A 22,348-nucleotide genomic window follows, 5' to 3' on the forward strand; every position below is an offset into this window, starting at 1 on the left:
CTGTCCATGGAATTCTCCAGGCAAGAGTGGGTTTCCATTCCCTTCTCCAGGGATTCTTCCCAACCCAGGGATCGAACCTGGGTCTCCTGCATTGCAGGCAGATTCTTTGCCATCTGAGCTATCTGGGAAACATATATATATATATATATATATATATATATATATATATATATATGTCTGATTAGTGTTGTTGTATGGCAGAAACCAACACAAAAGAGTAAAGCAATTTTCCACCAATTAAAAAATATTTTTTTAATTGCTTAAATTTCAGCCTGTATCATCTGGAAAGTCTTCTCTTCTAGACTCCAGTAAAAGCTGACAAATCTTTAGCTTATTTAGTAAATATGATACCAAGCTTTGTGGTCTTCAATAAAGTAGAAACTTGTATTTCATTTGATATATTGTAGACCCTTTCACAACCTCCTGCCCCAAACACTTCAATGAGGTGACAGACCTCTGTATTTTCCAGGAATTTATCCTTCATTCTCTATATCTCACTAAAGCATCTAGAATGTTTACACTGCCTTCTTTCCAGGTCCAATTAATATGATGTCACTAGTATAGTGTGATGTCCCTGGAATTGTGAGATGATTCACGTTCTTATTTATTAAATGGTAACAAGGATTCAGAATTGATACAGTTTTGACGTAAAATGCTGCAACATCCTGCTGTTCCTTCCAGGTAAGAGCAAATTGCTTCTAGAGTTCTCCACTTCTTAGTTAAAAGAAAATCATTTGTAAAAGGTGTGAAAGCTCTGATTCTGTACTCCCATAAAGACATCAGCAGTTGGAGTGTGACTGTCTGATTAAGCTCATTACATCCACTGTCATTCTCTGGTACTCATAAGTTTTTCACATTGGCTAAAAGAAACATTAAAGGGAGATATGATAGGAGTTATCTTTTATCATCTCCCCTTTTCTGGGCATTGTAAGGCCTGTGAAGGCAGAGAATTTTATTTTATTCATTGCTGTATTGATTATACTTAGTCTCCTACTTGGCACTTGAACAAATATTTGTTATATTAATTAATATTTATATGTAAATTGAAAGGTCTATGAAGGGATTGCAAGGGGTGCAGTTAAAGATATAAATAAGGGATTTATATCTTTACAAATTGAAGGCATTTTTATGGAGAGGATTTTGGAATTCATGTGTAAGTAGCAGGGAATTATTGAATGAGCTTTAAAGTAATGATTTATATTTTAGAAATATGATTCAAATGTTAAATGGAAGATGGTCTAGAAGGTGAAGTCTGAAGATAGGGAGGCCTAGGGAGTAGGACAAGTTAGAGATAGTCACTAGGTCTTCATGATAGTCTCATCAACCATTGCTTTGTAATGAGTTAGCTTGATACCCATCTAAGATAAAAATTCTTAATAAGAATAGAAATCAATTTTTAACCTTCTTAAAAGTATCTGAAAAAATACAGCAAATATTATACTTAATGATGAAGCATCAAAGTATTTCCATTAAGGGAGGAGCAAATATCTGACAAGGATGCCTACTGAGAAAGCAAAGAAGAAATTCTGACAGCTACCAGCTGTGTACTGACCTGATGCTCATGACAAGGCTACTCTTTTTATTCCTTAATACAAACAACTTCATAGAACATCCACATCTGCCAAGGTCACTCTGTGAATGACTGTAGTAGAGAGGGCAAAACCAAGACTATTACCTAATCATTTCTGAGCTTAGGAAAATAGAAGAACACTGTGCAGATCTCAAAAACAGGCAAGTATCTCCCTCTGCTATTTCTATGGTCATTTAGAGCTTTAACTCCTTCCATCCCAACTACATTCTAGATAAAGATGAAGGTACAAAATCATAGAATCCAGAGCAAAATGCACTTGTCTATTCCTCTTCAAAATGATGTGATAGAAGCCTCAATCCTTTAACAATTCCATCATAATAATCTCTTGCTGAGACACCTCAGTGTTTTCTATGGCATTCCATCTCCCTTGCAACAAGTAAGCCAAAATCTGATTCTGCTATTTCTTTTGGTCTTTGACTGGTAAGCACCTATACTCCTTTATGGCAATTATTAAAAAATGGAGAGAAAAACAGATTCTCTTAAAAGGAGAAGCAATATCCTCAAGGCAGATCTAGGTTTCACTTAAAGGGAGAAGGTTGTATATATGAACCACATCTTTATCCATTCCTCTTTTGACGGACATTCAGGTTGCTTCCATGTCTTGGCTATTGTAAATAGTGCTGCAATGAACATTGGGGTGCATGTATCTTTTTGAATTATGATTTTCTCTAGATATGTATAACTGACTCATTTTGCTGTACACCTAAAACTAACATAAGATTGTAAATCAACTATACTTCAACTTATTAAAAAAAAAACACACCTACTGTTAAATATCCCCATGAATGTTCAATTTTTTTTCCATTGATTTTTCTCAGTTCTAGAATTTCCACTTGATATTTGTAATACTCAATTTTTTCTCATACATATATATATGTATATATATATATATATATATATATTAATCTTTTAGAGCATGTTGAAAATAATTATTGAAGTTTGTGTCCAGTATCTTAAAAAGGGCTGAGGGGGAGAAAGCAAAGGGAACATTTGGAAAAACAGCTGAGGATCCAAGCCACTGCTTACAGCTGTGTTGATTGTATTCTGTCAAAGGGATTATGCATAGCGTGCAGGGGAGTCTAAAATCCAGACTGGGCTCCTCTAGCCAAACTGTGTGCTCTCAGGCTGGCTGGGAGGAGTACCTTTAAAAAAGTGCATGGCTGCATAATGTGACTTGGCTATGACTTTCTTGAGGTCATGTAAGAGTTTGCTGTAGACACAGCATGAGTTCCAGAGGGAGAATGTACAGAATTCTATGAGGATGAGAATCTGGGGGATGAGAGTGTATCTGGACATCTTGGGCTTCATATAGTAAGTGAGCTAATCAGGGATAAAGTACATGAGATTTGTGACATGATCAACCCTGTCTCAAGTAGAATGTAGCAATAAGACTTTGAGATTTGAGGCTGGGGCACCTCCTGCCAGAGGCATGCAGAGCAATGGTGCCCAGTTCACTCCATCTAACAGCAAGGTGGATGCCAGGCAGGGGGCAGTCTTCCCTAGATCTCCTACCTGTGGGTCTCTCTCCTAACTCTGCAACAGGAAACACTCTGTGGTGCCCACTCAATTCTTGCCAACTGAGTCATAGAGGCCAGGAAGGGGCTGTCTCACCTGGAGTACAGGAAGTTCCTCTTTTCTTTGTACAATTTCTTCTGCTGGTAGTGTTGTGGCTGGGGGAAGCTCATAGAAAAGGATGTGTTCTTTCCTGCTTTCACTACATATACTCTTTCTCTTTCTTTCTCCTAGGAATATTCTCCTACCTGGTTGATAAGTAACTGACCTCCTTTCAAACACAATTCAGAAATTAACTCTTTGGTGAAGGCTTCACTGACTCCTGAATTGAACTTGATTCCAGTGGTGTAATGGTGTAAGAAGGACCTCTGTCCTTGCCTGCTTTGAAGAAAGAATTCAGCAAAGAGACCAAGACTATGAAATAGAGACAGCATTTATTAGAAGCAAAGTGTGTGTGGAAGATCACATGGGTGAACTCAGGGTGAGTTGTGTGCAGGAGAGGTGGCTTAAGTTCCTTATATGGGGGCAATTTTCCAGGTTGTCTCCGGCCAATCCTTTCACTTGTGCCTATGCTTAGTCTGTCTCAAAGGGCAGCAGGAAATCAATTACAGCTGTTCAACCGGGAACCTATCTATCTCTTACCTCAAACTGACTTCTCTTTTCAACTCCTACTATTTTTATTACAGCACCACTCTCAAATTAATACCATTTATTTGTTAACCTATTTCTTTCTTTTTAAGCCTACATAATATCTTTTATTCTTTTGTCTCTATCACATAGCACAATTCCTAACACATAAAGGTATTTAATTATACTGAATCAAATACTGAATTGATTTGAAAGTAAACTAATGTGATATAATAGAGTGAATATGGCATCTGAAGGTAGAAACCCCAGCTTCCAGATCCACCTGTGCTGACTACATTTATTTATACAAATTAATACACTATATTCTTAACCTCTGTACCTTTTCATTTCCTAAAGTGTAAACTAAAGGTATTGGTTGAATCTCTAACATCACTTTCAACATCACTACAGTGATTCAGATTGATATTCCTTATGCTTGACCTTTTTAACTGAGTTTTCATCAGTTTATGAAGAGCAGTGAGCATTCCTAGCCACAGAAAGTTAATGTGATCACTGGAAATAAGGCTTTTGCTCAAGCACTAAGAGCTAACTAGGATATCTGGCCTTGAACACTTGAACACTTCCCAAAGGTATCAGATCTCTCACACTGACCTAAAAATAAACAGCAGTGTAATTTATAAAGCTTTTATCTATATAGAATTCATGCAATGAGCTTGGAGTCATTGCATTGTTAGGGCAGTTTGGAACTTGTGATTAACTGGAATGATTTAAAAGCTTATACACATACAATTAAACCATGCCATTAAAGAATAATCTCCTTCCCACATATTGTATAAAAAAACTGACTGCCAGGAACCAGTTATCAAAACAATATGATTTCAGATGAATTACATAAGCAATTCAGTATGTATTGCTACATAAGCAATACAGTAGTTCTAGCATTATGAAGATGATGTTTACAAATTATTGAATTGCCTTTGAACTGTTTCCACAAATAGCTACATTAACTCATAATATGAAGACTCATTATCAAAATTATGCTATTTTCTCCAGCTGTTTTTGTAAAAGATAGCTGAGTTTTTGATGCTAGTAGGTGGATAGTATAATTTAGTGCAAAATAATCTATAAATACAAATAATATTTAGTGTTATCAACCAGTGTGGATTTATCTCTTGTACATCACGGTGGTGAGGGCAAGGAATATGTCATTCCAAGGGGGTGTATGCTGAGTTATGTTGATTATATAGTCTTAGATCATGGTCATTGTATTGGTTAATGTGCTCTGAAGACTGACAAGGGCAGTTCAGGTCATGATCTCCGGTAAGTTATTATTGCAATTCTGTGTGAACATGTATAAAGAATCAAAACATTGTGGAATTTTCCCAGCTGAAAAAAATTGCTATAACTACATTCAAATGACTATCAAGGTTTTTAAAATTACTTTCTGTTAAAAAAAAATAAATTGCCTTTGAGTGAAGAATGTTATTTGTGTCAATACTAGGTCTCAGATATACTCAGTTTGAGATTTGAAAAGTGATTATTATTCTCCATATAACAGAAAACATGTCCACTCTTATTTTTGGTGTAAGGCCAATACAACTGCCAAAACCTTAAAAATATTTTAGTACTGAGATATTTCCAGGAAAGCAGAGGACTCATTCTTAGTGATAGTCTGTTTACCAAGACCATGTTCCTGTATGAAACATGGAAAGCACTTCCCCTTAGTTACAGGAACATTTGTATTACTAGTAGAATACAGCATCAAGTGGTCAACATCACCTCAGGTATTCTTGACTCTGATGCCGTAATGCATTAGTGTCCCACTGCTGCTGTAACAGGTTTCCCAAAATGCAGTGCCTTAAACAACACAAATTCTATTCTTGCAGTTGTGGAAGTCAGAAGCCCAAGATGAGTCTGGCTGAGCAACAGTCAGGCTGTCATCTGGCTGCACTCCTTTTTATTTTTATTTTTTTTTAATTTATTTATTTTAATTAGAGGCTAATTACTTTACAATATTGTATTGGTTTTGCCATACATCAACATGAATCCACCACGGGTGTACACGTGTTCCCAATCCTAAACCTCCCTCCCACCTCCCTCCCCGTACCATTCCTCTGGGTCATCCCAGTGCTCCAGCCCCAAGAATCCTGTTCAGTTCAGTTCAGTTGCTCAGTTGTGTCCGACTCTTTGCGACCCCATGAATCACAGCACGCCAGGCCTCCCTGTCCATCACCAACTCCCGGAGTTCACTCATACTCACATTCATCGAGTCAGCGACGCCATCCAGCCATCTCATCCTCTGTCGTCTGCTTCTCCTCCTGCCCCCAATCCCTCCCAGCATCACAGTCTTTTCCAATGAGTCAACTCTTTGCATGAGGTGGCCAAAGTACTGGAGTTTCAGCTTTAGCATCATTCCTTCCAAAGAAATCTCAGGGCTGATCTCCTTCAGCATCCTGTATCCTGCATCAAACCTGGACTGGATTGCCTGACTTCAGGCTCTACTACAAAGCCACGGTCATCAAGACAGTATGGTACTGGCACAAAGACAGAAATATAGATCAATGGAACAAAATAGAAAGCCCAGAGATAAACCCACACACCTATGGACACCTTATCTTTGACAAAGGAGGCAAGAATATACAATGGAGAAAAGATAAACTCTTTAACAAGTGGTGCTGGGAAAACTGGTCAACTACTTGTAAAAGAATGAAACTGGAACATTTTCTAACACCACACACAAAAATAAACTCAAAGTGGATTAAAGATCTGCACTCCTTTTGAAGGCTCCAGAGAATTGGTTTCATTTGCCTTCTCCACCTCCCAGGGCTTGCCGCATTCCTGGGCTCTGTCTTCAGAGCACATCAATCCAGCCTCTGCCATCAGCATCCCTCCTCCTTTCTCTGATTTTCACACTTACTTTTCTCTTATAAGAACCCTATGGTTATATTTGGCCATTTAGATAATTCTCCAGCATAATCTCCCCACCTCAGTGTCCTTAACCACATTTTCAAAGTCCCTTTTACCATGAGAAGTACTCAATGCAAGGATTCTGGGGATAAGACATGAGATCATTGAGGTGCACTTTTCTTTTATTTCTTTCTTTTTTTTTTTGACACAGAGTTCTTTGTATTCTGTCTGATAAAATCTATGGTTTCCTTCCCAGGATAACATATTTTAAGGGCATAAGGTAAAATTTGTAACTACACAATGGAAAAAATTGTACTAAAATGCAATAATCAAAATATTTAAAAAATAACTGTGTTCTATAGTAATATGTGTTCCTTTTAAGTTATTGCATCATTATTTTAATGTCTAATAATAACTAATACTTTCAAAGTAATAATGGACATAATATTTGCAACCACTGTTGTGTAATATGAAAATATCTGACTTCTATTATACTACTAATAGTGTGGTTATTATTTTTTCCCTGTACACTAATAATTGTAGGAAATATAAAGCTTCAATTGGAAGTTAAGGCAAAAAATGTAATTTTTATTTCTACCCATGATCTTGGGGGGGACTGCAAGTTAAGAACCCCTATACACAAAGGTCCATCTAGTCAAGGCTATGGTTTTTCCAGTGGTCAAGTATGGATGTGAGAGTTGGACTGTGAAGAAAGCTGAGCATCAAAGAATTGATGCTTTTGAACTGTGGTGTTGGAGAAGACTCTTGAGAGTCCCTTGGACTGCAAGGAGATCCAACCAGTCCATCCTAAAGGAGATCAGTCCTAGGTATTCTTTGGAAGGAATGATGCTAAAGCTGAAATTCCAGTACTTTGGCCACCTCATGCGAAGAGTTGACTCATTGCAAAAGACTCTGATGCTGGGAGGGATTGGGGGCAGGAGGAAAAGGGGATGACAGAGGATGAGATGGCTGGATGGCATCACCGACTCAATGGACATGAGTTTCAGTGAACTGCGGGAGTTGGTGATGGACAAGGAGGCCTGGCATGCTGTGATTCATGGCATTGCAAACAGTAGGACATGAATGTGCGACTGAACTGAACTGAACTGAAATATGTATATCTGACTAACTAGGAAAAATTGAAATGTCATTTTAAAATTTTATTTTATTGCTGTCCAGCTGATTTACAATGTTTTATTAATTTCTGTTGTATAGCAATGTGATTCAGTTATATATATGTATATGTATTATGCACAATATTATACACATACACACACACACACATATATATATATATATTCTTTTCTCATATTCCTTTGCATTATGGTTAATATTTCCAGCATTTGCTGTCTCAGAAATTTAAGCCAAAATGTTAAGCCTTATCTTAATATGTGGACATTTGAGAATTGAATTTGTAATGCTTTTAAAAGTTCTTTATAGCCTCACTTTAAAATAATCAGCATGATCCACTTAGTTGTGGAGCCTGCTTGCAATTTCTAATCATGAATTATTTTATAATAATCATGCTTATATTTTGACTATCTAATGAGCACATCTTTCAGGTTAGTAGGAAACTGTAGGCCAAGTGCAGCTGTTTAACCAAGAAAGCAGATTCACAGGCAGAAGAGGTCACACAGGGATGAATTTTGCAGTGTCAAATCCCTCTAGACATTAGTATAGCTTTTGTGTACATGGCAAATGATTTGAGAAAAAGAAATGTTCTGCAGTAGTAATAAGAATAAGAAGTTGCAGCCCTGAAACATTTCATATTAATGTGTAAGTCCATACTTACATGGTCCCCACTTCATTCCTCCAATTATCAGGGAGTCAGCACTTTCATTTTTCATGATTTCAAGTTCTATAATTTTGAGTGTATCTGTTTGTGTTGTGTTGTGTATGTGTGTGCCTGTACAATTTACATAAAACAGAAAATTGTCATGATGGACAAGTTTGAGAACATTTGAAAAATTCTAATAAGATCAGCTATATCAATGTTTTACTTTTTCTTGACTGAAATCTTTTTCTATACATTTTTCTTTTTATTTATTTTTGATGAGTTACAGCTTTAAATTATTGTAGAATAGCTGAGGCATTCAGGATCCCAGCTGCTGTGAAAGTCCTTATGAAACAGGAGATAATATGTTCCTTTGATCAGAGAATGAGATAAATCTGAGTTCCTACAGTCATAAGTGACATTTGCTAAGTGGAATGTTATGGTTAGAATCAAGGAAGTGAGCACAACTTGAGAAATGTCTTTTTATTATTATTATTTGCCACTAAATATTAAAAACTTTGGCAGTGATCTGCCAAAGATATCAAATGTGATTGCATATAATAAAATATAAAATTTGGGTAATATGATTTTGTGAAGGAAGTGGCAACTCACTGCAGTATTCTTGCCTGGAGAATCCCATGGACAAAGGAGCCTGGGAGTCTATGGGGTTGCGTGAGTTGGACACAACTGAGCAACTAAGCACACACACACACAATATGATTTGAAGAGTCAGAAAGTTACAGACCTAAAAAAATTACAGACCTGACAGTATATTTATTATTTGCTGCATTTAGTGTTCATTTTCCAAATATTCATTATGGTGGGCCTAGGTAAGGAAAAGATGAATGCTCCACAATTCTTCTCCAAAATCATAGTTTGGTAAAGAAGGTTGCAAATGAACCAACCAAAACCATGATATCAACCAACCAAAACCATGAAGGGGCAAAATAGATACACATATAAAGTGTTTTGGAAGCAGAGAGTGAAGCACAATTTTAATTTTAAAGTATTTACAAAACCTTTCAAGATAGAATTACATTTCATTGAAGCATATAGCAAGATTGGAATTCTGACTCTATCACTTACTGAGTTCATGAAAGACGCTTGATTTTTTGAATCTCAGATATAATAAGATATCACTTATGTGTGGACAGTGATACAAATGAACTTATTCACAACACAGAAACAGACTCACAGACTTAGAGAGTGAATTTATGGTTACCAAAGGAGAAGTAGGAGAGGGATAAATGAGGAGTTTGGGATTAACAGACACACACTACTACATACAAAATAGATACACAGTGTGGCCCTACTGTATAGTACAAGGAGCTATATTCAATATTTTGTAATAAGCTGTAAGGGAAAATGATCTGAAAAATAATATATACATATATCTATGAATTTAGATTATTTATATCTGAATCACTTTGTTATAAACCTGAAACTAACACAACATTGTAAATCAACTACACTTCAATTAAAAAATGCTTGACTTTTAAAAAAAATTGATTTATAGTCTTTTTTAGGAATTCACCAGTGAACAGGAGATTCAAACAGTGGGTACATTCTTTTCCTTTCAGAAGTTGTGATGGTGAAATAAAATGGTTAGGAAGTTAGGCAGCTTGATTCTGAGTCTTACTTCTTTACTTTAGTGCTGGTTGACCTTGGTCTGTTTATTTAATTTCTCTTGAGTTAAGCTAAACAAAAGTTAAACCAGATGATTATCTGTGTGGCCCCTCTTACATACCATTTTATGATTATAACTCAGCAACAGTTTTAGTAGTTGTGCTTGGGGCCTGCTTCAGATGGAAATTTAAAAAAAGTTTGAGTATTTTCTTTTGACCCAGTTGCTGGAGTTGCTACCAAGAGATTTTCACACTGGGGCAATCACAAAAACCTTGCAAAATGCTATGAGGTCTAATGAAATACTGCTTCCTTTTCTTTAAAGTAGAGTCCTACCTTAAATTGAGATGTTCTATTAAGTCCTGTACTTTTGGTTGGAATTAGGGTATTCTAAATTGTGAAGATAGGATTTGGTTAACTAAAGGTTGTAATAGTTCCTGTCTGGATCAACCAGGCAATCTATTAAACACTCTTAACTTAATGCAGGGGGAGAAAGGAATGCTTGATTTAACTTAGAAACTCTGGGAATGCTTCATCCCACACCCAGTAACACACTAAGAAGGAAATTCTCTTAGAATTAAATTTTAGCCAGAGGTTTACTAAAAAAGTTTCTCAGTCTCTTATGATGTTTAATCAAAGAAGAAGATAGGTGACTTCCATATAAGCTGGGAAAATAGTGCATGCATGTTTGTTCAACTCCTTTACCTGAACTTTAAATGCAAATTAAAAAATCCCACATGTAAATAAAGTAAAACAAAAACTGAACAAAAGTAAACAAAACCAAAAAAAAAAAAAAAAAAAGAAGAAAAAGAAAAGAAAAGACAACTGGAAAATAAACCTTTTCTACACTGAAATTAATGAACAACTGCAATTTCATATGTACATCTTTAAAAAAAAAGTCTGCCTCTATTATATAAATAATAATTATTAATACTTATAGAATTATAATTGTTATTATACAAAATAATAAGGACCAAACTGGAATACAGCTTTGAGATATGACGTAGATCTCTAATTCTGAGTCCAGAGTAACCAGCTGGAAATGAGGAAGTTCAGAAAGAGCTGATTGAGAGGCATACTGGAAGCTATCTGGGTAGTGGGTGTGGGTGTTGCTTGGCAATGGAGAAACTCTGCTTCACCCCTATTTCCTCAGTGTAGAGCAGGGGTGGTTTATGTCATGCAGGAGAGCACTTCACATCTCACCCTTGAGTTGTCTGCCTGTCCTGCTGAAGTCTATGCCAACCACATTTGGGAAATACTCCTCACTAAACCCACCAGCAATGAACTCTAAGCATGTGGCTTTACTAAATCAGTTGGACAATTTCTCATCCATCTGTGGTTTAACTTCATCTTTTTAATGCTGACCCTGCTGCTTGCTATGAACTTTTTGCAGTAAATCATATCTGCCCCACCTTCAATCTCTACTCATAAGCAACTTTCATCATCCTTTCTTGAACCACTGATTTTTAGGACCCTCAAATACTTTTCCCTCCTAAGAAATCTTTTTGAAGCTTTATTCTTTTACGACATCTCATGTTCTCCCTCATGACGCAATTATTTCTGTTTATAATGCAAGTTCCTTAAGATAGAAATCATGCTGGCTTTGTCTTTATTTATTTCCCATATCTCCTAGTACAGTTCTTCTCATAAAGTAATCATTCTCTGAATGCTGGTCAATCTACTTTTTTTTTTTTTTTTTTGAGAATCAGATGAATATGAAAGCCTTTAACTCCTAAAAGATTTTTTTCTTTTTTTCTCAGAACAGAGCAAATCTCAGCTGAGTACAACGTTATCTTTCAAGATCTTGGAATTCATCATTGTGAAGCAAATGAGTTCCCCATTTCTCTTTGACTTTGCCAGACCTCTGACGTGATAAATACCACCCTTAACCTTGAAAATCTGTTTACAGCTCAGGTGGCTTGAAAATTCTCTCTCAAATATTCAATCATCTCACATAAATTGTCTTGCCTTTTCTAAGTATATTCCCTATGTGTCATTACATCATTTGTCCAAGATTATGGGCAGAATTATTCTGTGTTTTCTCTTGCTGAAGTCCGTATTTTTTAGAGAGACTTATTTTTCCTTTAATCTCCTTTCTCATATACTATTTTATGCACACAAGTGTGTGTGTAACATATATGTAATTCAAAAGTGTGGTGATTAGAGGAACAGCCATGAGAACATGCACACTTTACAGATCTCCAAGCCCTTCTCCCCATTTCTCTACCTTGTTCCTATTGGCTAGATTTTGTGTTTCTCATTCTCCAGCTTTTTTGCTTAAATTTTAAATTATGTAAAACTTGTAAGAATAGTGCAAAGAACCCCTATATGCTTATATATACTTATATTTATGTACATATTTACATATATACACATATGTTGTAGAGGAGTAAGTTGCAGATATCATTATCTTCCTTTATCTCTACATATTTCAGTGTGATTCCCTAAGAATAGATATTACTTTTTTGTACAACCATAGGACAGTTTCCAGCTTCAGTAAATGTATCATTGACATAATACTCTTACCTAATTTATTGTTCATATGTTCAAATTCTTATCTTGGTTTGTGAGTCTTTATTCATGTTATTAATAACATATCATATAATTATAGTATACAAAATAATGGATAATAAAAGTTTTCATTATTTTTAGTGTAATCTCCTACTACCTCAGTGATTTCTAAATTGCTTCATGTATATTTGGGACTTTACAAATTGGAAAATAAATGTAGTTTAATGGATGGGACACAGGGCTGAGAGCCACAAGAACCAGTGGCAATCACTCAACTTTCAGAATTTCTTCAGTTATTTTGCGACTGAATGTTCAGTCTGGGTGTTTTCCACTTAAAGCCAGTAAAGAGGGAAGGTTGATGGAAAGGAAAGTTTGCTTTATTTTGGATGCCAGCAACCAAGATGAGGGGAGGGTGGACTCCAGTCCAAAGGCTGACTCCCCCAACACCCGACCCCCTAGCTGACAACCACTGGACAAGAACTTTTATAGACAGAGGGAGGAAGCCGCATGTAGAAACCTCTGACAGTCCTCTGACAGTCACCTTGAAATTTGTCATATGTTGGGCTAACCAGCATCATCTTGATTGTGTTAAGTACAATTATCTTCAGTTCTAGGGTAAGTCTATTCCCATTTCCTTGAGGCCAGTTCTCAGAATTGCAGCATCTTATGTCATGGCTGCAGTCTGGTCACATATAGTTAACTCCCTTCACCTGGTAGAGGTTTCAGTACCTATAAGACAGTCCGCAGGATATGGCTGAGAATATTATCTGTAACCCTAGAGAAGGAAATAAAAGTCCTTAACTATGCTTATTGACTCAGAGAAGGCAATGGCACCCCACTCCAGTACCCTTGCCTGGAAAATTCCATGGACGGAGGAGCCTGTTAGGCTGCAGTCCATGGGGTTGCTAGGAGTTGGACATGACTGAGCGACTTCACTTTCACTTTTCACTTTCATGCATTGGAGAAGGAAATGGCACCCCACTCCAGTGTTCTTGCCTGGAGAATCCCAGGGACGGGGGAGCCTGGTGGGCTGCCGTCTATGGGGTCGCACAGAGTCGGACACGACTGAAGTGATTTAGCAGCAGCAGCAGCATGCTTATTGACTAAGCTATTATTATTTAATCTTGGTAGATTATTTTCCTTTGTTTCTGTATTTTCTCACTTCTCTGATTAAACTTATTTTTTTGGCTATTTTTTTTTTTTTTTTAATAGACAAAAGGCAGGCAGAAAACATGGAGTAAGGGTGTCAAGCGAAGGACCATGAAGTCCTGCTCCATTTCAATTTGCTTTCTTGATTTTCAAGTCTGCTTTGTGAAATAAGGCTTATGATTTAAAATTTTTGGTCCCTGGCTTCCTTTTAAGAACTTTTTTTGTGAACCATAGTTTTCTGGGATTTATACTAGCATAGCAATCTTCTGACTTAAGAATTTTTTCCACATGTGATGAATGAAGAAAAAGAAGGTCAGAGAGGTCTCTCTACATTTCAAGTCATACAGTCCAGAAATATTAGAGCAAGCATCTGAACTCAGATATGCTAACTTTTAAGTGTTGCTTTTGTTTGTTTTTATTGCTTATCACATCTAAACAAGGTGTGTCTTATGAGCACTGAAGCTCCACAGTTTGGTTTTGTGTGATGTTAGTTCTGACCCTGATTATCTCCATTCCTCCCCTCCCACGTTTAATCTTCTCACCTTCCCTACACCTACAATGCTCCTTCCTGCCACAGTGGTTGTACTCAGGATTCCCTACCACACCACTTTATCCACAGTCACATCTCACCTACCTTCACGGTCATCTCTGCCCACTTCTTTCTCTGACTACTTCATGATGTGTTGCTTTCCTAAATTCCTTTCACATCTACTACTTTTATGATTATTTTTGTTCTTTATTATGTTTTCTCCTTAGAGTTTAAAATGTCTCCATTCAGAAAAATGTTTCCTAGCACATCTGCAAGTAATTAAAAAGGCAAGAATTATATCATATATGTCTTTTTATCACACTCTATCATTATTTGATGCTGGACACGAATTGAAAGCTTAGTTTCGACTGACTAAGTTTCTTTTTACAGTTGATCTGCAGATTATTCAAACAGAAACATGACACCAGCATATATTAATATAATTTCCAAATTTTGGCCTTCATTTATTTTTATCCAGTACAATTTTATGCAATAATTTGTTCACTTACAGTTATCTGTCCAAAACTATAGTCATTATTGTTGATAGTCTGCCTGTCTATCTGCTTTCTTTATTCTTGAGAGAGGTCAGCTTCTCTCAAGAATAATGACTGATGCTACCCATTAAGCACCTATAATATGCTAAACATTATTACAATTTAATCTCATAAAATAAATTGGGGTTAATTTATTTGTATACATCATCTCCAATCCCCAAATGACTTATCAAGACAGCCACTATTTATATGGAAGCCAAATATTAAGGCTCTGAAGGATTTGTCAAAAGCTGCCCCAGTGGAGACAAAAGTTACTATTGTAAGCTAGTGGGGTGTGATTTCAAAGACTCTGAAATTTTCTCCATACCATACTTTCTTCATCTTTATTTCATGGAATTTAAAACTATATTATATAATCATATACTGACATATACATTTAATATGTACAAATATATATTAAACAATCAACAGGGTTTTTTTTTTTTTCTGATATAGCATAGAAGAAGTCAGTAGTTGAGGTTCAGTATTTTGCTTCTTTTGCTGTACTGTCTATATTATTTCTATTATACATTTTGATGATGTTTAAAATCAGTGGGAAAATGAGCTAGATAGGAAAGAACATAACACAGGCACTTTGAAAGAAAATCATGTCTGTCATTCATTGAAATAATATTAGCATGCCCAAATTATTGTATTCTTATAATAATAGTTCTTTCATCTAACGCAATATAAAAATCTTGTCATTTTTTTAAAAACAGATACTAATGCCAAAATTTCTCAAATATTAGATGACAGATGATTATTTCATACTGTACATACATATTTATGAATCTAGCTTATTTTGTATTTTGTAACATTAAAAATATTGGTTAACAATCCAGATAGAAGTTGAAGTCAACAGATAAAAAAGTCAAGAAAATATGTACTCTCCATAAAAAGTACCAGAGCCAACAAGCTACAGATAGATTTAATTATTTTTAGGAAACTTCCCAGAAATAATTTATCCTGGGTCATGCTTGTGAGATAATTCATTGATTAAATCAACAAGCCAGGGAGACATGAATCCTGAAAACTGAAGATAAAGTTTAATCTTAGAAAGGCTAACCTGATCATGAAAGAATGTTAAAATGACAAAAATGTTAGTAACTGATAAGGAAGCTCAGAAATGCAATGAAGAGAGTGGAAATTGGACAAGAGAAAGGGGCTGTGATCTTAGACATTTAGCCCTGGTTGGTTGGATATAACCAAAATACAGAAAATCTCTAAAATATAGAAAATCAATTTAGGAGAGAACCAAAGCTTGGAGAAAGTGCCTTTGGAACATCTGTGGGTTATAATAATAAACTCAGTAAACATTTTTATATAACATCTACTTTCCAGAATCATCAGGAAAGGACTGACCTCTTCAGAAAATTGTCTCTGATTATGAGGTCAGGATAATATTAGCTTTCCCTCCATTTGAAATAAGTAAATTGGAATTCGGTATATAAATCATGTTGTGGTCAGAGGATCTGCACACAGTAATATGATTCAGAATCTTGGAGCAAGCACTTAAAATTGACTTTAGACAGAAAGTGCAGGGACAAGACCTGCTTGACATGGGTCCTATCTCACCCTTCCACCAGAGCTATTGTTGTTCAGTCTCTAAGTCATGTCCAACTCTTAGCAACCCTATGGACAGCAGTATGCCAGGTTCCTCTCTCCTCCACTATCTCCTGGTTGTTGTTTTTGTTCAGTTGCTCAGTTGTATCTGACTCTTTGCAACCCCATGGACTGCAGCATGCCAGGCTTTCCTTTCCTTCACCATCTCCTGGAGTTTGCTTAAACGCACATCTGTTGAATCAGTATGCCATTCAATCATCTCATTCTCTGTCATCCCCTGCTCCTCCTGCCTTCAATCTTTCCCAGCATCAGGGTCTTTTCTAAAGATGCAGCTCTTTGCATCAGGTGGCCAAGTATTGGAGCTTTGGCATCAAACATCCAATGAATATTCAGAATTGATTTCTTTTATGATTGAATGGTTTATTCTCCTTGCAGTCCAAGGGACTCTTAAGAGTCTTCTCCAACATCACAGTTCAAAAGCATCAATTCTTTGGTGCTCAGCCTTCTTTATCATCAAACTCTCACATCAATACATGACTACTGGAAAAACCATAGCTTTGGCTACATGGAACTTTGTTGGCAAACTAATGTCTGCTTTTTAATATACTGTCCAGGCCTGTCATAGCTTTTCTTCCAAGGAGCAAGCATCTTTTAATTTCATGGCTGAAGTCATCATCTGCAGTGATCTTAAAGCCCAAGAAAGTAAAATCTGTCACTGTTTCCATTGTTTCCCATCTATTTGCCATGAAATGATTGGGCCAGATGCTGTGATCTTAGGGTTTTTTGAATGTTGAGTTTTAAGCCAGTTTTTTTCACTCTCCTCTTTCACCATCAGCAAAAGGCTTTTTAGTTACTTTTTGCTTTCTTCCATAAAGGTGGTGTCATCTGCATGTGTGAGATTATTGATTTTTCTCCCAGCAATCTTGATTTCAGCTGTGCTTCATCCAGCCTGACATTTCCCTTGATGTACTCTGCATATAAGTTAAATAAGCAGGGTGACAATATACAGTCTTACCGTAATCCTTTCCCAATTTGGAACCAGTCCATTATTCCATGTCTGGTTCTAACTATTGCTTCTTGACCTGCATCCAAATTTCTCAGGAGGCAGGTAAGGTGTTCTGGTATTCCCATCTCTTTAAGAATTTTCCACTATTTGTTGTGATCCACACAGTCAAAGGCTTTGGCATAGTTAATGAATCAAAGTAAATGTTTTTCTGAAACTCTCTTCCTTTTTCTATGATCCAGCAGATTTGGGCAATTTGATCTCTCATTCCTCTTCCTTTTCTAAATCCAGTTTGAACATCTGGAAGTTCTCAGTTCAAGTACTATTAAAGCTTAGCTTGGAGAATTTTGAGCATTATCTTGCTAGCATGTGGGATAAGTGCAATTGTGTGGTAGTTTGAACATTTTTTGGCATTGCCTTTCTTTGAGATTAGAATGAAAACTGACCTTTTCCAGTCCTGTGGCCACTGCTGACTTTTCCAGATTTGCTGGCATATTGAGTGCAGCACTTCCACAGCATCATCTTTTAGGATTTGAAATAACTCAACTGTAATTCTATCAGCTCCACTAGCTCCACTAGTTCATAGTGATATTTCCTAAGGCCCACTTGATTTTGCACTGCAAAATTTTTGGCTCTAGGTAAGTGATCACATCATCATGGTTATCTGGGTCATTAAGACTTTATTTGTATGGTTCTTCTGTGTACTCTTGCTACCTCTTCTTAATATCTTCTGCTTTTATTAGGTCCATATCATTTCTGTCCTTTATTGTGTCCATCTTTGAATGAAACGTTCCCTTGGTATCTCTGATTTCCTTGAAGAGATCTCTAGTCATTCCCATTCTATTGTTTTCCTCTATTTCTTTGCACTGATCACTTAGGAAGGCTTTCTTATCTCTCCTTGCTACTCTTTGAAATTCTGCATTCAGATGGATATATCTGACCTTTTCTCCTTTGCCTTTTGCTTCTCTTCTTTTCTCAGCTTTTTGTAAGGCCTCCTCAGACAACCATTTTGACTTTTTGCATTTCTTTTTCTCAGGGATGGTTTTGATCACTGCCTCCTATACTGTGTTACAAATCTCCATTCATATTTTTCAGATACTCTGTCTATCAGGTCTCATCCCTTAAATCTATTTCTCACTTCCACTGTATAATCGTAAGGGATTTGATTTAGGTCAAACCTGAGTCATTTAGTGGTTTTCCCTACTTTATTCAACTTAAGTCTGAATTTGGCAATAAGGAGTTCATGATCTGAGCCACAGTCAGCTCCCAGTCTTGTTTTTGCTGACTGTATAGAGCTTCTCCATCTTTGGCTGCAAAGAATATAATCAATCTGATTTAGGCATTGACCATCTAGTAATGTCCATGTGTAGAGACTTCTCTTGTGTTTTTGGGAGAGGGTGTTTGCTATGACCAGTGTGTTCTCTTGGCAAAACTCTGTTACCCTTTGCTTTGCTTCATTTTGTACTCCAAGGTCAAGCTTGCCTATTTCTCCAGGTGTCTCTTGACCCCATACTCTTGCACTCCAGTCCCCTATGATGAAAAGGACATTCTTTTTCAGTGTTGGTTCTAGAAGGTCATGTAGGTCTTCATAGAACTGTCCAACTTCAGCTTCTTTGGCATTTGTTGTTAGGGTGTAGACTTGGATTACTATGATAGTGAATGGTTGCCTTGGAAATTAACAGAGATCATTCTGTTGTTCTTGAGATTCCACTCAAGTGCTGCATCTTGGACTCTTCCATTGACTATGAAGGCTACTCCATTTCGTCTATGGGATTCTTGCTCACAGTAGTAGCAACATCTGAATTAAATTCACCCATTCTGGTCAATTTTAGTTCACTGATTCCTAAAATACTGATGTTCAGTCTTGCCATCTTCTGTTTGACCACTTCCAATTTACCTTAATTCATAGACCTAACATTCCAGGTTCCTATGCAATATTGTTATTTACAGCATTGGACTTTGCTTTCACCACCAGACGCATTCACACCTGGGCATTGTTTCTGTTTTAACTCAGCCTCTTCATTCCTTCTGGAGCTATTTCTCTTAAAGCTATTTCTTTTTGGGCACCAACCGACCTGGGGAGTTCATCTTTCAGTGTCATATCTTTTAATGTTTTCAAACTCTTCATGGGGTTCTCAAGGCAAGAATTCTCTTCTCCAGTGGACCATGTTTTGTCAAAATTCTCACCATGACCTGCCCATCTTGGGGTGCCCTACATGGTATGACTCATATTTCCATTGAGTTCGACAAGGCTGTGATCCATGTGGTCAGTTTGATTAGTTTTCTGTGATTGTGGTTTTCATTCTGTCTGCTCTCTGCTTATTTAACTTATATGCAGAGTACATCATGAGAAATGCTGGACTGAATGAATCAGAAGTTGGAATGAAGATTCCCAGGAGAAATATCAATAACTTCAGATATGCAGATGACACCACCCTTATGGCAGAAAGTGAAGAAGAACTAAAAAGCCTCCTGATGAAAGTAAAAGAAGAAAGTGAAAAAGTTGGTTTAAAATTAAACATTCAGAAAACTAAGATCATGGCATCTGGTCCTATCACTTAATGGCAAATAGATGAGGAAACGGTGGAAACAGTGACAGACTTTATTTTTTGGGGCTCCAAAATCACTGCAGTTGGTGACTGCAGCCATGAAATTAAAAGATGCCTGCTCCTTGGAAGTGAAGTTATGACCAACCTAGACAGCATATTAAAAAGCAGAGACACTGGATGCTTGGGGCTGGTGCACTGGGATGACCCAGAGGGATGGTACAGGGAGGGAGGAGGGAGGAGGGTTCAGGATGGGGAACACATGTATACCTGTGGCGGATTCATGTTGATATATGGCAAAACCAATACATTGTAAAGTTAAAAAAATAAAATTAAAAAAAAAGAAAAAAAAAAAAAAAAAGCAGAGACATTACTTTGCAACAAAGGTCAGTCTAGTCAAAGCTATGGATTTTCCAGTAGTCATGTATGAATGTGAGAGTTGGGCTATAAAGAAATGAATCTGTTGGTATATTGAAATGCAGTTGATTTTTGCTTTTTCATTCTGTAGTCATCCAGTTTTGTAAACTCTCTTAATAACCCAAATGTACAGATTTTTATTGAATTTCTATATAAACAACTTTATCATCCTTTGCATTTAAAAAAAGAAAGAAAGCTGAGTGCTAAAGAATTGGCACTTTTGAACAGTGGTTTTGGAGAAGACTCTTGAGAGTCCCTTGGACTACAAGGAGATCCAACCAGTCCATCCTAAAAGAAATCAGTCCTGAATATTCATTGGAAGGACTAATGCTGAAGCTGAAACTCCAATACTTTGATCTCCTGGTGTGGAAAACTGACTCATTTGAAAAGACCCTGATGCTGGGAAAGATTGAAGGCAGGAGGAGAGGGGGACGACAGAGGATGAGATGGTTGGATGGCATCACCGGCATGATGGACATGAGTTTGAGTAAACTCTGGGAGTTGGTGATGGACAGGGAAGCCTGGCGTATTCTAACCCATGGGATTGCAAAGACTTGGACACGACTGAGCAACTGAACTGAACTGAACTGAACTGCCCTCTGATGGATGAGGATATGAGTCTTGTGGAAGCTTCCTGATGGGAGGGACTGCCTGTGGGGTAAACTGGGTCTTGCTCTGGTGGGTGTGGCCATGTTCAGTTCATCTTTAATCCATTTTTCTGCTTATACTTGTGGCTGTGTTCTCTCCCTTTTGTTGGGCCTGAGGTCAAACTGTGGTAGTGGTATAATGGTGATAATGATAATTCCTTCAAAAGGACTTATGCCAGCAAGCTGCATCTCCCAGGACTGTTGTATTCAGTGTCCCTCACTGTCAACCTAGGCCTCTGCCAGAGATGCCTCAACACTCACAGGCAAGTCTGGCCCAGTCTTTTGTGGAGTCACTGCTCATTTCTCCTGGGTCCTGGTGCACACAAGGTTTTGTTTGATCCCTCCAAGAGTCTGTTTCCAAGTCCTGTGCAAGTTCTGTGATGAAATCCCGCTGGCCTTCAAAGTCAAATTCCCTGGGGCTTCTCAGTCCCTTTGCCAGACCCCCAGGTTGGGAAATCTTGTGGGGATCTTTTGCAAAAGTGTGAGAACTTCTTTGGTGTATCTTTGGTATGACTATGTCCTGGAGTTTGCTCAAATTCATGTCCATTGAGTCATTAGATAGCAGTGATCCTATCTAATCATCTCATCCTCTGCTGCCCCCTTTTCCTTTTGCCTTCAATCTTTCCCAGCATCAGGGTCTTTTCCAATAAGCTAGCTCTTCACATCAGGTAGACAAACTTGTGAAGCTTCAGTTTCAGCATCAGTCCTTCCAATGAATATTCAGGATTGTTTCCCTTAGGATTGATTGATCTGATCTCCTGGATTGCAAGGAATTCAAACCAGAGCTGAGATCCACACTAAAGACCTGAGTAACTAAGAGTGGAGTTTTGAGTATGTTTATCTTGTCTGTGACTTGGAAAATTGTCTGACTCTAAAGGAAAATTCATATATATATTTATATATTGTCCCTTTATACAGAAAGTGGAAAGCAAAGCCCTCAAAGTGTATAATTTTATGACTGTAGGAAGAGAAGGAATGATTCTAAATTGATTTCAATGAAATATTATCTAGAAGCATTTAGTATTACTGGTTTAGATCATACAGATACAGGGTAGTTACATAATATATATCATAAAAATGTTTTAAAAATTGTGATGAATGGATATTAAAGCACAGGCAGTTTTGTTCAAACACTCCTTATGATTCACTACAGGAAATTCTAATTTAAATATCCCCTAAAAGATTCTTCACTGACAAAGGAGTAATTTATTGGTGCTAATTTTTACCTTTCTTTGATGAATAGCTTTCTTAAGTTACTCACATTTGCCATTTTCAACTACACATCTTTATGAGAAACTAGCTATGTGTAGGTAACACATTTGGGAGCTTTCATTTGTGTTGAGACATATTTGGCTCATAATGTAGGGACTAAATTTTGCTGGATTTATAGTGATGTTGTTATATTTTGGGGTAAACTGGTGTGAAAGATAATGTTGGTCTCAGCTAAAAATAGAG

General features: G+C 37.0%; 1 long non-coding RNA gene across 1 annotated transcript; it reads left to right on the top strand.

Annotated features, from left to right (window-relative positions):
* Positions 1-555: 555 nt before the first annotated feature.
* On the top strand, positions 556-20,377 carry LOC112447025 (uncharacterized). The gene is made up of 3 exons (XR_009494810.1): positions 556-681; positions 3,338-3,584; positions 19,622-20,377. It is a non-coding gene; the product is annotated as an uncharacterized lncRNA (long non-coding RNA).
* Positions 20,378-22,348: the final 1,971 nt, after the last annotated feature.

This window comes from Bos taurus, chromosome 6 (assembly GCF_002263795.3).
Source record: "Bos taurus isolate L1 Dominette 01449 registration number 42190680 breed Hereford chromosome 6, ARS-UCD2.0, whole genome shotgun sequence".
NCBI classification, from domain to species: Eukaryota; Metazoa; Chordata; class Mammalia; order Artiodactyla; family Bovidae; genus Bos; species Bos taurus.